At 46.2% G+C, this 12571-nt stretch overlaps 1 protein-coding gene and 1 long non-coding RNA gene across 4 annotated transcripts in view; both read left to right on the top strand.

Annotated features, from left to right (window-relative positions):
• LSAMP (limbic system associated membrane protein) overlaps positions 1–12571 on the top strand; it is a 570525-nt gene that overhangs the window by 13205 nt on the left and 544749 nt on the right. The gene's annotated exons all lie outside the window — the stretch shown is intronic.
• Positions 2430–8023, top strand: LOC149874133 (uncharacterized). Its single transcript, XR_016443428.1, has 3 exons — positions 2430–2672; positions 4711–4829; positions 5830–8023. It is a non-coding gene; the product is annotated as an uncharacterized LOC149874133 (long non-coding RNA).

The following is a 12571-nucleotide window of genomic DNA, read 5'->3' as shown; positions in this document are numbered from 1 at the left end:
TATTCTCACCCTTTCCCAATCTCTTTCCCCTTCCCCGTTTGACCAGCTAAGCCAATTTGAACTTCCCTCCCTTCTTCCCCCCTCACCTAAATAACCAGGATGGAGGGGAGAGAAGGGAACACTAGCCTGAGAGCTGCAATGGTACCCTATGCCATGCTGGCTCTCAGTAGAGATGACTGCTTAATCAGGGCTTTGTGTTTGGCCAGGGCCTGCGGAGTGTCCCCAGCATATTTATTTTCTGTGGCTGAACTGAATGCCTGGTGCCTCTTTGTTCTGACAGCTTGTATGAAGAGGGGTGGGGGGTGGGAAGAGAGGGTCTGGGAGCCCGTCCCTCCCATAAAGCTCTCTCTTTTCCTAGCTGGAATGTGCCCGGATGCCTCTTACATTCCATTGCTCCAGGCTCTGCCTCTCCATCCTCCTTCTCTCTTACTCTTAATTGGATCTCAAGTTGAAATTAGAGGGGAGGAGAGTCTGGTTTGTTAATGGGGTGGGCGCAGGCTCCAGCCAAGGCTGGAAGCATATCATCAGAGCTTCCAGGCTGCTGTGGGCAGGGGGAACAAGTGGAGCCAAGTGCTCCCTTGAACCCCTGGGGTTTTGCTGATGGGAGCTGAAGCAGAATAGGTGAGACCTTCTCCTTCTAGAGGGAGAGTCAGGCAGTCTCCTGAGAGGGAGATCCCATGCAGCATCACTGGTGTGGGGCAGGCTGCGCAGAGTAGCCCCTTCTTTTACTGAAGTTGAGAGGCAGAGCTGCTGACAGGGAGGAGGGAGGCATTGAAAAACACAGTGAGGTTGCTCCCTGAACAGCAGTGGGCAAAGGGATTCTGCACTCAAGGCACTATGTTGTCAGCCCCTTAATGCAAGCAGAAGGCATTTAGCCACCTACCTACAAACACCCTGAAAGGGATCTTGAGATTGGCATGCTGTAATTAGGAGCAGAAGGTGCTGCAGGCAACCTACCTGGGGTCCCCTTCCTATCACAGTATTAAACCTCATTTCCCTTCTCCAGCTCAGTGTCAAATTAGCTCTTTGCCTGTCTACCAGCCACCCCCTCTTCCCTGCTTCCCCAGGGAACTAGACAGTTCTGTGCACTGCAGTATCTGTAGCTCAGAGATGAAGGTCCATGTAGGCTTCTGGGTCATGTCAATTCTCTGGCTTTATAGTGGTAGCACTGGGGTGATGTTGTAGCCATGGTGGTCAAGGAAAAATACAGAGGGCAAGGATCTTTCTGGGTCATATCTGTTATTGGGCCAACTGTATAGGAGGGAGGAACACAGACAAGTCTTTGGGTACCACGTATCCCTTCTGAGCGGTACCTGAAAGATTGTTGGTGTCCCTCTCAGGTATGCAGTTAATCCAATAAAAGATATCACCCACAAAGATCCTTGGATCTGGCTTAATAGTGGCATTATTTCCTTTTCCCCTCCTGCTCACTGGTCTCTGGTATTGGCAGCTAGTCAGACTTGTGCATGTCCAGCCATTAGGAGAATGTATCCCCAAACCCAGGAACTAGTGCAACATCTTTCTCAGCTTCCTCCCCACCTGTGACTGGCAGCACTGTTTTAATCTCTGGGCCAGATGGACTAAAGACCTGTGTGGCATTGCTAGCAGTACTGCTACTTAACCTTTCATATATTTGTAATACTTCTTCGTTTGTCAATCCCAGAGTCAGGAGCAGCAGGTTTCTGTCAAAAAGAGAAGGAGAAAAAAGGAGATATAAAGGTTTTTACAGCACTTTCCCTTTTCCCCACAGTTCAGGCTGTCTTGATTCTGCTGTGGCCCCACAGGACTTTGGGAAAGTAGGGCTGGAAGGGACCCCACAAGGTCATCTTGTCCAGCCCTCTACTCGAGGCAGGTTCATCCCTGACGAAAAACCATCTCAGTCAAGTGTCTGGCCAATCTGTTTTTGAAGATTTTCAGGGATGGAGATCCCACAACTTATCTAGATAGCCCAGTCCACTGCTTGGCCACCCTCATAGTCAGAAAGTTCAGACAGGAGAATTAAGGGACCTACTTCCAAAACGTCACATGATGTTGAGAATTGTCACCTCATGATGCAGTCTAACATGTTCAATTGGTGCAATATCACATCCCACATCTCCCTGGCATGATTTTAGCAGCAAATGAGGTGGTGTTTCCACTTACTTGTTGGAGGTATATCCCATGAGTGCAGTGCTGCGAGGGTCAGAGCCAGCCCTACTCTGTGAACATATATGGCACAAAGCTTTCTATGCCCCTTGCCTGACAGAGGACTGAGTTACCAGTATGTGCTGCAGGATGGGACTGAGGGGGTCCTTGCAAGTAGTGCAAGTTGCAGCTGACAGCAAGCCAGGAAACTTTCTGGCAACTGGACTGAGAGAGAGGGAGAGAGACCATGTTTCAGGAAGACCTGGCACTAAGGCCTAAAGTGACCAGGGCCCAGAACACCAGGCTCCAAAGGAAAGCTGGTGAAGTGACAACCAGAACAGGAAACTTGGGGAGCTGACACATACCAAAAGCCCTGCCGGGTGGAGAGACTTTGCCATAGGATTCAGACAGGTGTAAGATATTTTAATTCCCAAATGAACTCTTTTCTTCCATCAAGGCATGCTGGGACTGGGAGATTTCTGAGCCGGGCAGGGCAGCAGGACTGACTGTAATCAGCGGAGGAGCTCCTTCCCCAGTCTTCTCCCACGGTGAGCTAGGAGAGAGTGTACAAGAAGGAACCATGTCCAGGGGAGAATGGAAGGGGGGTTTGTCCAAGGGGTCTACTTCAGAGTGTGGCTGAATCTGGGTCTCCTCACCTTTAGTCTGTCTCTGGCTGAATAGGCCCTGGGGCTATGGGCTAGCCCCGCCAGACAGGATGTGAAAGGCTGACTCCATTGCTTGCCCATTGTCCACCTTCATCCTGTCTCCGCTGCATGTCTTCTTGTCAGCATTTCTCTTCAGTGGATCGATGTGTCCCTGGCTCATCCCAGTGATTTTTAAACAGAGGGAGAAACTTCCTCTTGGCAAGTGAGAGATAATCAAGCTGAATATTACCCAGCTCTGAAGTGCAGACAGTCCATGACCAGAGCCAAAGTCAATATCTTGGCAGATGCTGCCTTACATTGAATTATCTCCCTTCTCCTGGGGTAGGGTGGGTGGCCTAAAAGCAGCCCCATCACCTAGCCAGTGGGTGGCAGCCCCGTCACCTAGCCAGAGTCCAAAGCATTTGAAGGCTGTTTGAGCTAGAGAACCTGCTTATTCAAGACCCTCCACTTCTGGGACAAGCGTGCCCTGTCCTCCTGCCTCATGTTCATACTGGTGTCACCTCTTGTGCTGAGCCAGGCCTTGGGCAAGCGGCCCTGGATCCAGCTGCCTGTGCTGAGCAGCTTCATTTGCTGGTTTAATGGAGCAAGAAAACAATTGTCTTCATTGCTGCTGGCTCATGGATGGGAGGTAAAGAATGGGACAGGAGGGAGCTCCTCACAGATAGGAAGAGTGGAGGAGGGGAATCATCCTAGACAGGAGATGGGGGAGAAAATGAGGATTTATTCCAGACACAAGACTTAGGGGTAGGATTAGGAGAGGTGTGGGAGGACTTGTCCCAGAGAGGAAAACAAGTAAGGAATGGAAACTTCTCTCAGACCAGAAGCTCCAGTGGCAGAGGAGGGGGCTTCATAGACTGGAGACTGGGGGAGGGGGTCCTCAACCAGCTAGAGCACTCATGGAGGGAGAGAGAAGGGGTTGTTCCCAGATGTCGCAGCTGCTTCCAGACAAGAGAGAAATGGGGGAGGGTGGCAAGCTGGTTCTACTCTCAGACCCCACCTGGAGGAGGCAGGGGCCTGAGGGAGGCTGGGATTTCTGCAAGCCAAGCAGAGGTGGTGGGGTGTTTGTGCCATGCAACCTGTATAAAGTTCCTATTCCCAGATCTCCAACATAATGCTCTCTCTGTTTTCAAAAGCTCTTAGCTTTCCCTTGAGTCTGAGAGGTCTAGGCCTATCTCCGGCAGGAAGGGGCCTCCAAAGGAGTATCCAGGGGGCTTTGCAACAACAAAACTAAAGAGAAACCATCTGTTTAAGATCACATAACCAGGCTTAGTGTAAAAATCCCTTCCTCTTTGGTCGCATGCCCCTCCCTTCCCTTCCCTTTTCATTACTCCAGCGCAGCTGGAGCCCACCACAACTTCTCTCAGCCCCTATGGCCATCCCACTTCGCTTCCTATTCCCATTCTGCAGCAGTCAGCATTTCATGTGTGTGCATGCGCAATGTGCACATGTGTGCATGCACACACACACACGCACACACGGGTGTGCAGTAGATGCATGAAGTTGGCACTCTCCCTGAGGGCTAAGGCAGATGCTGCTTGTCTGCATGCCCAGTTGGGGACAAGATAGATGGTTTCTAAACAGAAGGCATCATTATTAATAGTGCCAACAAACTTGTGTATTAGGAAAATCTTTTTCCCATTGCACTTCTTCTCCCTCCTCCCAGGACTTCTATGAGGTCTGTAGCATAGCAGGTTAGTTGTATCTGGCCGATTTGACATAGGCCATGGAGGCTTGATGCCCACGGAGCAACAATTAGCTTCCACTGTTATTAGGGGGAGCTATTGGGTATGTGTCAATTGACTTCAGGGGTTAGTTGTGTCTGGAACCTCTGGAGGTTTGATTCTCAATCTAGGCCACAAATGGACCAAGTTTGTTGAGCCTTTATTCTCAATTTATTCCATTCTGCATATTCTCACCACAGAAATGCTCCCACCTGGTTGTGAGTGGCAGTTTCCATTCAAGAACAGCTCAGAGACACTGAGATAAGAAAATCAGTTGGGAATCAGCATGCAGGTGCCTGAGCAGAGAAGAATATATTAGGTAAGGGGGAAGGAGGCAGGACTGGAGTAGCAGGGGATGCGGTAGGGCAGGAGTGATGGGCATGGTCAGAGCTATGGGAACCAAAGGGATTGGAATAGTGGTATATATAGCCTCATGTAGGCATTATACCTGGCTCTACAATACTGGTCTCTAGCTGACCATATCAGTCCTAGTAAAGCTGTAAAATTCACCTAAAAGGAAATAAATATATCCCCACAAATGTAAGTGCTGGCTATGATTCTGCCACAGAGGAACAGGCAGGTGAAGGTGAAGGAAACATTCTTAAAAGAGACTAATGTACTTTCCAGGATTGGATGCGTCTTCCCTTCCCGCTGAGTTTGATTTACTGCTAGAGTAATACACACAATGCAGAGGAGCAAAAGGCAAGCTGATTACAGGCACAGTCTCTTCCCCATTCCCAGACAGCATGCAGAGATTAGCATGTGAAAGCCTGTGGGGAGAGGAAGCCCTTTCCACTTTCCTAGCTGAGACCAGGCACCATCTTGCTGGGGGAAGACATGTCCTCGCCTGCCTCCATGGGAGTTCCACCTTGGGTTGCCCACGCCACTACTGGGATTTCCCTTTGCATTAGCAAACATCTCCAAATTTAGGATTTGAGGTGACAAGTTTTGATTGGATTGTCTTCTCCCTGAAAGAGGGGCCTTGGTGGCCTCTGCACTACATCATTGAAATGAAATCTATGCACATGAGGGCTGAGGAGGGCCACAGACCATACTGAAAGGCTGTATATTCATCACCTGAGGAGTGCATGCCAGTAGCCACATGCCACAGTGCTTAATTTGAAGAGTCTGAACTCCTAGTGCACTATGCATTACATGGGAACAAAGCACTGAAAGGGACCTCCTGAGTCATGAAGTGCAGTCCGTTTTGTTCACAGGCAACCTTTGACCTAAGGAATCCTCCAGACCGATAATTTAAACCCTCACCTACATTTTTCCTTGTGTCTTGAGTCATTTTCCTCTCCTTTATCTGTTTGCAGGTTTATTATGATCATTACAATAATTACCATCACAGCTGCTGCTATTATTATTATTATTATTATCATCATCTTCATCATTATCATCATCATCGTCTTTGCTGAGTTACCTGGATCCTTTTGCAGAGATGAAGCTGCTTTATGGAAATTCCATGTTGTGCCCTCTTCTTGTTAATGCCTGTACAGGTTCCTGTTTCATTTGCTGCAGCTTAAATTGACGTTCATTGGAAAATTAAAGTATTAACCTATACGAGAAGACTGTCCAGCTGTGTCAGCATAAGTTCTGTGTAATAACATGTGGAATGGCTCTGAGGTTGTATAGCTGTGTTGCTGCCCTGACTATCCAGTGCTCTAAGCACTACTGTGAATTCTGTCAGTGAGTTAGGACACTACCCCTTTTGCTGAGAGAAGACTCAGTGGATGACATGGCTCAGCAAGGCATTAGCTGAGCAGGAATGCAATGCATGAACCTGACTCTCAGCACTCCTTCCTGAGAGTGGGAGTCACAATTCATAGGATCTTCCCCTCTTGAGCTACTGATGTTCTCTGAGGGGCAGTGCCATCCTCCTGGTTGCCTTTTCTCCCTGTTCCGGGTGGGATTGCTGCCTGCCCCCTGGCCAAAACCCAAACGCAAATCAGGTCATATTTCCTCTTGATTCAGAGCTTCCTTACAAACATGAAACTCAGACTAAGGTTGCCAAGAGTTTTTCACTGTGGGGTTCAGTTCCAGGGACACAAACTTTATTCAAAGCTGTGAGGCTTGGCAGAGGCTCATCTCATTTAATGCCCATGAACAGAGGCATAACAACCAGGGTCTGCATCCTGCACAGCAACAGTGGCAGAGGCCAAGTCAGCTGTGGTGGCTGGGTCAGCAGCAGCGGTGGCTGCCATTTTGTGGCCCCTCTAAGTGGGTGCCTGTAGCTGGTGTTCCAGTTGCCTACCCCTCCCTTCATTATGCTATGGCCATTGAGAAAATTACATTAATCTCCTTGTACTACAGGGGGGGTTTTGTGTGCAACTTGGAAATCTTGATTCTGATCATCTTTATTAGAGCACATTATCAAACATCTGACCCCGTAGATGAGGTGTGCAAGGACTGGTTCATGGACCAGACCAGGCCCACAGACTGGCCCACCTGCTGGAGCCAGCACATATCTTAGATTAGCCCCTATGCCCCACATGCTGTGTTCAGGCCTGGGGATGGTGTGTGCTGCATGTAGTGTGTGGGGTCTATCCAAGACCCACAGGCCAGATGAGAGGGCTTTGAAGGCTATATCTTTGACACTGCTGTATTAGAGTATTCATGCTTTGAAAGTGCTTGGAAACTTTAAAATAAAGATGCTAAGGTAGGCAGGGGGGAAGGTGTAGGGAGTCATGTGTATTGATTTGCTCTAATTATTAGCATGGGTATTATTTGTTTTTTTTCTGAAACAAAAATGAAGACATCAAAAAAAATGTTTACAACCTTCATTGTGTATAATAAGTCTCCCAGGTCCATCGGAAAGGTTCAGAACGAAGTAGTGTCTATGGGGTCACAGGGAATTACAGAGATCCCAGAGGTGGCTGTGAATTGGCCCCTGAAAGGACTGTTGTTATAAATGCAGTTGAACAGGCTGTCTGAGCCCTAAAACTTCACTATAACAAATGAATTCACTCTCTGGGCACTGACAGAGGCAGCACGTCTTAGAGATCACTCAGAGCTATCATGGGATGTTAAATGGCATAGGATGGACTGTTTGCCATTGGGATATAAACATTTTAGAATTAAATTTCTCTCCAAGGCTGCAACAATCTCATTAAAATGGACAGGATAGTTACTTGTTTTCTTGTCCGGAACACTCACAAATCTCTTAAGAGTAGATATACTTGTGAAATACAATACTGTTTAGCATATACTGGGTGCATCTACACGTGAACCTGACTGCGCAATCCCAGTGCTGCATGGGTTGTTTCTGACCTCACTGATACTACGTTGGTAGCGTCTTGTGTAGACGCATCCAGTGCTGATTTTCTCTGAAACCTAAGAATGCCAGATCACTTTAGTGATCCATATCGTCCAGAGTCCAGTTTTTGATAGTGTCTCGTATTGGGTGTCTCATAGGAAGGTGCAAGAAATCTTTTAGTGGACAAACGCTGAATAATGGCTGATAGGGAGAGTTTCTTCCCCATTCTAGGGACTAAGTTGTCTGCTTGTGATCTGAGCAGGAACGTTTATATATCTAATGTTTTATTCTGTCTGTATTATTTAAAAATAGATATTCTTGTTATCTATACGTGTGTCTTGTCCTTTTTGTACCATATTGAAATACTAGGCCATCATGCTGCTTTGTGGCAGGGAGTTCTTTAGGTTAATCATGCAGTGTAGAAAAAGGAATTTCCATTCCAGTTTGAAATGTATGGTGCCATTTTCTCTTCCACCTATTAGGTGCATACATGGACTTAGTTACCATAGAGTGAATCTATTTCACTGTGCTCAAGCCCCTGAAAAACTGTTAATACAAAAGGGAGTGGGTCTTTCTCCCCCTCACTTCTTTATTTTATTTTTTGCGACTCATTTTTAAAAAATATTAGTGGATTTTCTGGGAATTGAACAGAATTGCATTTAGGCACTGAAGTCCACCAAAGAGCTGTTTATTCCCAAAAGCTTGTAAAACTTCCCCAATTTATACAGTTGGTCTTGGTCCCGTAAAAGATATATATCTATGTATGTGTGTGTATCTATATCTACATATCTTGATATCTATGTCTACATCTACATATCTTGATATCTATGTCTATATCTATCTCTCTATATATAGATAGCTATAGAGATATATCTAGATATAGATATGTAAAATAACCCTTGTTGTAAGTCCACTTAGACATGCAATAGCTGGGACAGAATCTGGCCCTGAGTGTTTCTGTTTTATAGAATTGGCCCTCCTTCTTGTGTTCAGAGAAAGGGTAAATAGGAGCTGCCAATTTGACTCTTCTATAACATTCATTATTTTGTGGAGCCTACCATCTCCCCTCTATTTTTTTCTCCTCTCAACTAAATGGCCCCAGTCTTTTCAATCTCCCTTCCTACTGACATCTCCCAGGTCTCTAATCATTCTTGTCACCTGTCCCTGAACCCCTTTTTATTTCTGCTCTATCTTCAGAGACAGGGTGTGACCTGCACTTGAGCACAATATTGCAGTGCAATAGCACTATTGTCTTGTTTTCTACACTGGTCTTTATACATCTTGACTCTGTGTTTGCCTTATGCCTACCCTGAGCAGAGGATTACAGTGAACTGGCCCAGGTCCTGTTTTCTGACTAGTTGCAGTTAATTAAGAATATGACAGTATGTATGACTAAGTCAAATGATTCCTTCATCATCGTGTATCCTATTTCTTGTCTGTAGAAAATATGGTCATACAAGATAACTGTATTTCCAGCCACTGGCAAACATTGCATATGCATTGCTTGCTTTAACTACTATTTCATGGGGTCACCACATTTTCCTCCCCTTTAAACTTCTGTGTGCTTCTCTTTAATTATTCCTATACTAGAATCTTGGAGATAACGAGTTGCCTTGTGTAATGATGTAATAACATACCTGTAGGAGGATCATTGTACTTCTCTTACCACCGAAGTGCAAGCCACCTTCAAGGCTGAACCTGGCAATTATTAAATGGCACACTGCTTCAGGCTTAACACAAGACGTGCAGAAGAATAATGTGCCCAATTTAAACTGCAGGGGGAATTTTAGGGAGGCAGGATGTAATTAAGCTAATTGGAATTCATTCAGGACAACAGCCTTTGCACCCTACTCTCTTTAGAAGTGTCGCAGGCTTTTAATGATCACAAGTGATTGGGTCCTTTGTACGTGTTTCATCCAAAAGGTGTCACCTCCAGCAGCATGTGTTTTTTTTTCAAATTTGAGGAAGGGAAACAGTATCATAAAATGCGTCTGCAGCAGAGGTGGTGGTAGAGGTAAAGGTAAAAGGAATATACTGAACATCAGTAAGATGGGCCATGTAAAAGTGAACCAAAGTTAACCTTTACCCAAGCACTTGTGAAAGCAAGTCTTCTACTGAACCAGAGCTCTCCCCAGGGCTTTTCAGAGCTGAGTACTGCTCACCTGAAACCTTCTGAATGTCCTCAAAAGCTTCAGGCAGTTGTGACTTTGCAAGGTTGAAGGCAAGGGAAAAGAGAAGAGGGTGAGTGGGTGGGTAGGGTAGGGTAGGCTGGCGGCAGCCAATAATGGCAACAAAGGATTATTGAAAACATTTTTCTCCAAAGCAAAACCTTTTGGGATTGCTCTTCAATTTGTGTATGTTGCTGTTGCTTCGTTATCTCCAGAGTGGTTTCAGGGGAGATGGTCCTTTGCAATCTGGCAGACTGCTTAGGTGATGTGAGTGACCCTCATTTTCTGAAACACTCTATGGAGCAGGAGACATGCCTGTGTTGAATGAGTGAAAAAATCGTGTCTTGTTTTTACTGGAAATAAATCCCTAAGGCAAAGTGGGATCGAGCAAGGTTAAGATGCATGAAATTCAACCAGAATCCAAAACTGAGCTGCTCACTCACTTCCACTGTGTTTTTCTTATTATTAATAAGTCAAGCTGGTTTCCAAAGAGAATAAACGTAGGTAAGTCTCTGTGATGCAGTAACATGGAGCCACAGTGCTCTGAGTGCCAATTCTGGTAGTAATTCTGATTAGAATATATCTTGGTACAGGAAACACTTGTTGGAATATGCTACCCAGAATCCTGAGTGTCGGGTTGGCTGTGTTTGTGTTTAAGGCATGCAAAATAAAATCTGGTAGACTGTCAGCAGCAGCAAGCCTCAAGGTCTGTCCCTGACCTTCCAGGAAGAAATCAATCCCACGTGTGTCTAGTATGCCACCCTCTCCTCCCTTCCTTTTCCCAGAGTATGCAGCTGTGGAGTCAGACACAGCCGGAAGTCCTTTCAGCTAACCATGACTCCAGTCCATTATAAAATAAAACTGCCTTTCATAGTCCCAGTACCTCCTCCCCTCCAAGTTCAGTTCTGTAAGGACTCTCTTTTTACTCCCTTCTTTCTGTTCATCCCTCCAAAATAATTTGCAGCCCCTTCATTAGACATGTGCCCTCTGCTTATTACTGCTTAAAGGGGTAGGCAGTGAATGTTCTGCAATTGAAAATGCCTGGTTCTTAATTAGAGGGTTGTGCTAACTCTCTAACCTGCTTTTTCTTAAGTTGCATCTCTCTGTATTACTACCTATGTTTCAAGTGACTAAATGGTAGGGAGAAAGGCAGCACTTTGGAGCCCACCCAGTTGACTCCATCTGCATGAAAATGCAACTCTGTCAGGTCCCCCTCTGTGGTTCTGCCATCAGCATATGACACCACAGGAAAATAAGAGCCATGTTACCACAGGGGTACTCAGCCTTTGCCCAGTTTGGTGCAAATCCCTCAGGTCGGATGGCAATGTATTCTAAAGATGAAGCCAGTATCCACCATCTCCTGAGCCATGGCCCATGGAGACTGCAAGCTTAGCAATTGGGCTGCATCCTGCTCCCAGGGGATGGAGCTGAGCTCCAAAATCAATGTCTTGTAGATACTGTAAGTCCTTTAAGGATGCTATCAGATGCACTGTTGATCTCTGTAGGCACACGGTCTATACTCCTAGGCATCCTCAATTCACATTGCATCAAGTGGCTTTGTAAGGGGGAACTTGTGACTTTCCAACAGGTCTTAGTTAAATGCCTGCTGTGTATTGTGCAGATACATGCAAAGGGAAGGGGGAGGCAACAAATGCAGGGGATTCACAGTCTGTAATAACATAGTGCTTGGGGGTTTCATGCTGTGGGTATATTACCAGGGATAGGAATTGGCCTGCCAGGCTGTCAGATGGATGATACTCAACTCTCTGATGAACAGTTTGAAATGAAATCCTACACACATGCAGCAGAGGTATAGATGGCATGGTGGTTAGTACACCAGGTAGGAAGTCATGAGATATGGGGTTTGTTCCATGCTTTGTGTAATGGGATCTGCTGCTAGCAGCAGACGTGGCATCTTCTTGTGGCCACTCTCATCCTGCCCCTTTCACTCTGATTTTTCCAACCTGTCCTTGCCTACCACACCTTAGTTGTTATTATTAACTCTGGGAGGTTGCCTGTAGTCCTGGGTGTCCTGCCCCATGCTGTCTCTTTGGCTCTGGCAGCCTGGTCATGGTTCACAGGGGCCAATTCAGCAATAATCTATGTCCCTCTATGGGTCGTCTTCAGTGGCCTTCTTTCTTCAGCCACTCCTGTGACAAGCCATGCCATATTGCTTCTCCACTCAACACAGGGAGCTCCTTCAGCTAGCAAAGCCAGGGGCAGTCATTTAAATTCCACTTTTAAAACAGCTAAACTAGCTGGTTGTGTGGGTTCTGGGGTGTTTTTTTGTTGTTGCTGCTGTTTTAGCCCATTTCCTTTTTAAAAAATCGAATGCATGGAAGTTGTCGGTTTTCAGAACCAACCAGAATGCAATGTACTGAGCCAATGACAGCTGAATGGTGAGGAGATGAAGTGGCTCTTCTATCACAGATCTTTGTGATCTTGGGAATTTTTCCCTCCCTGTGGGTTAGTTTCCTACATGGTAAGGTGAGGATAATGATATTTTGCACCTTTATGCAAGCATTTTAAGCTCTGCAGTTTTGGTATTCTGTCTCATGAGCAAATTTCCTTTTGGTTAGCTTCATTCTATTTACGTAAATCCTCCCTGTAGGAAGAGGTGTTCTTCAGTGCTGG

Source organism: Crocodylus siamensis, chromosome 1, assembly GCF_052110815.1.
Source record: "Crocodylus siamensis isolate JL-2025a chromosome 1, ASM5211081v1, whole genome shotgun sequence".
In the NCBI taxonomy this organism is placed as follows: domain Eukaryota; kingdom Metazoa; phylum Chordata; order Crocodylia; family Crocodylidae; genus Crocodylus; species Crocodylus siamensis.
This window is presented reverse-complemented; position numbering and strand designations above follow the sequence as displayed.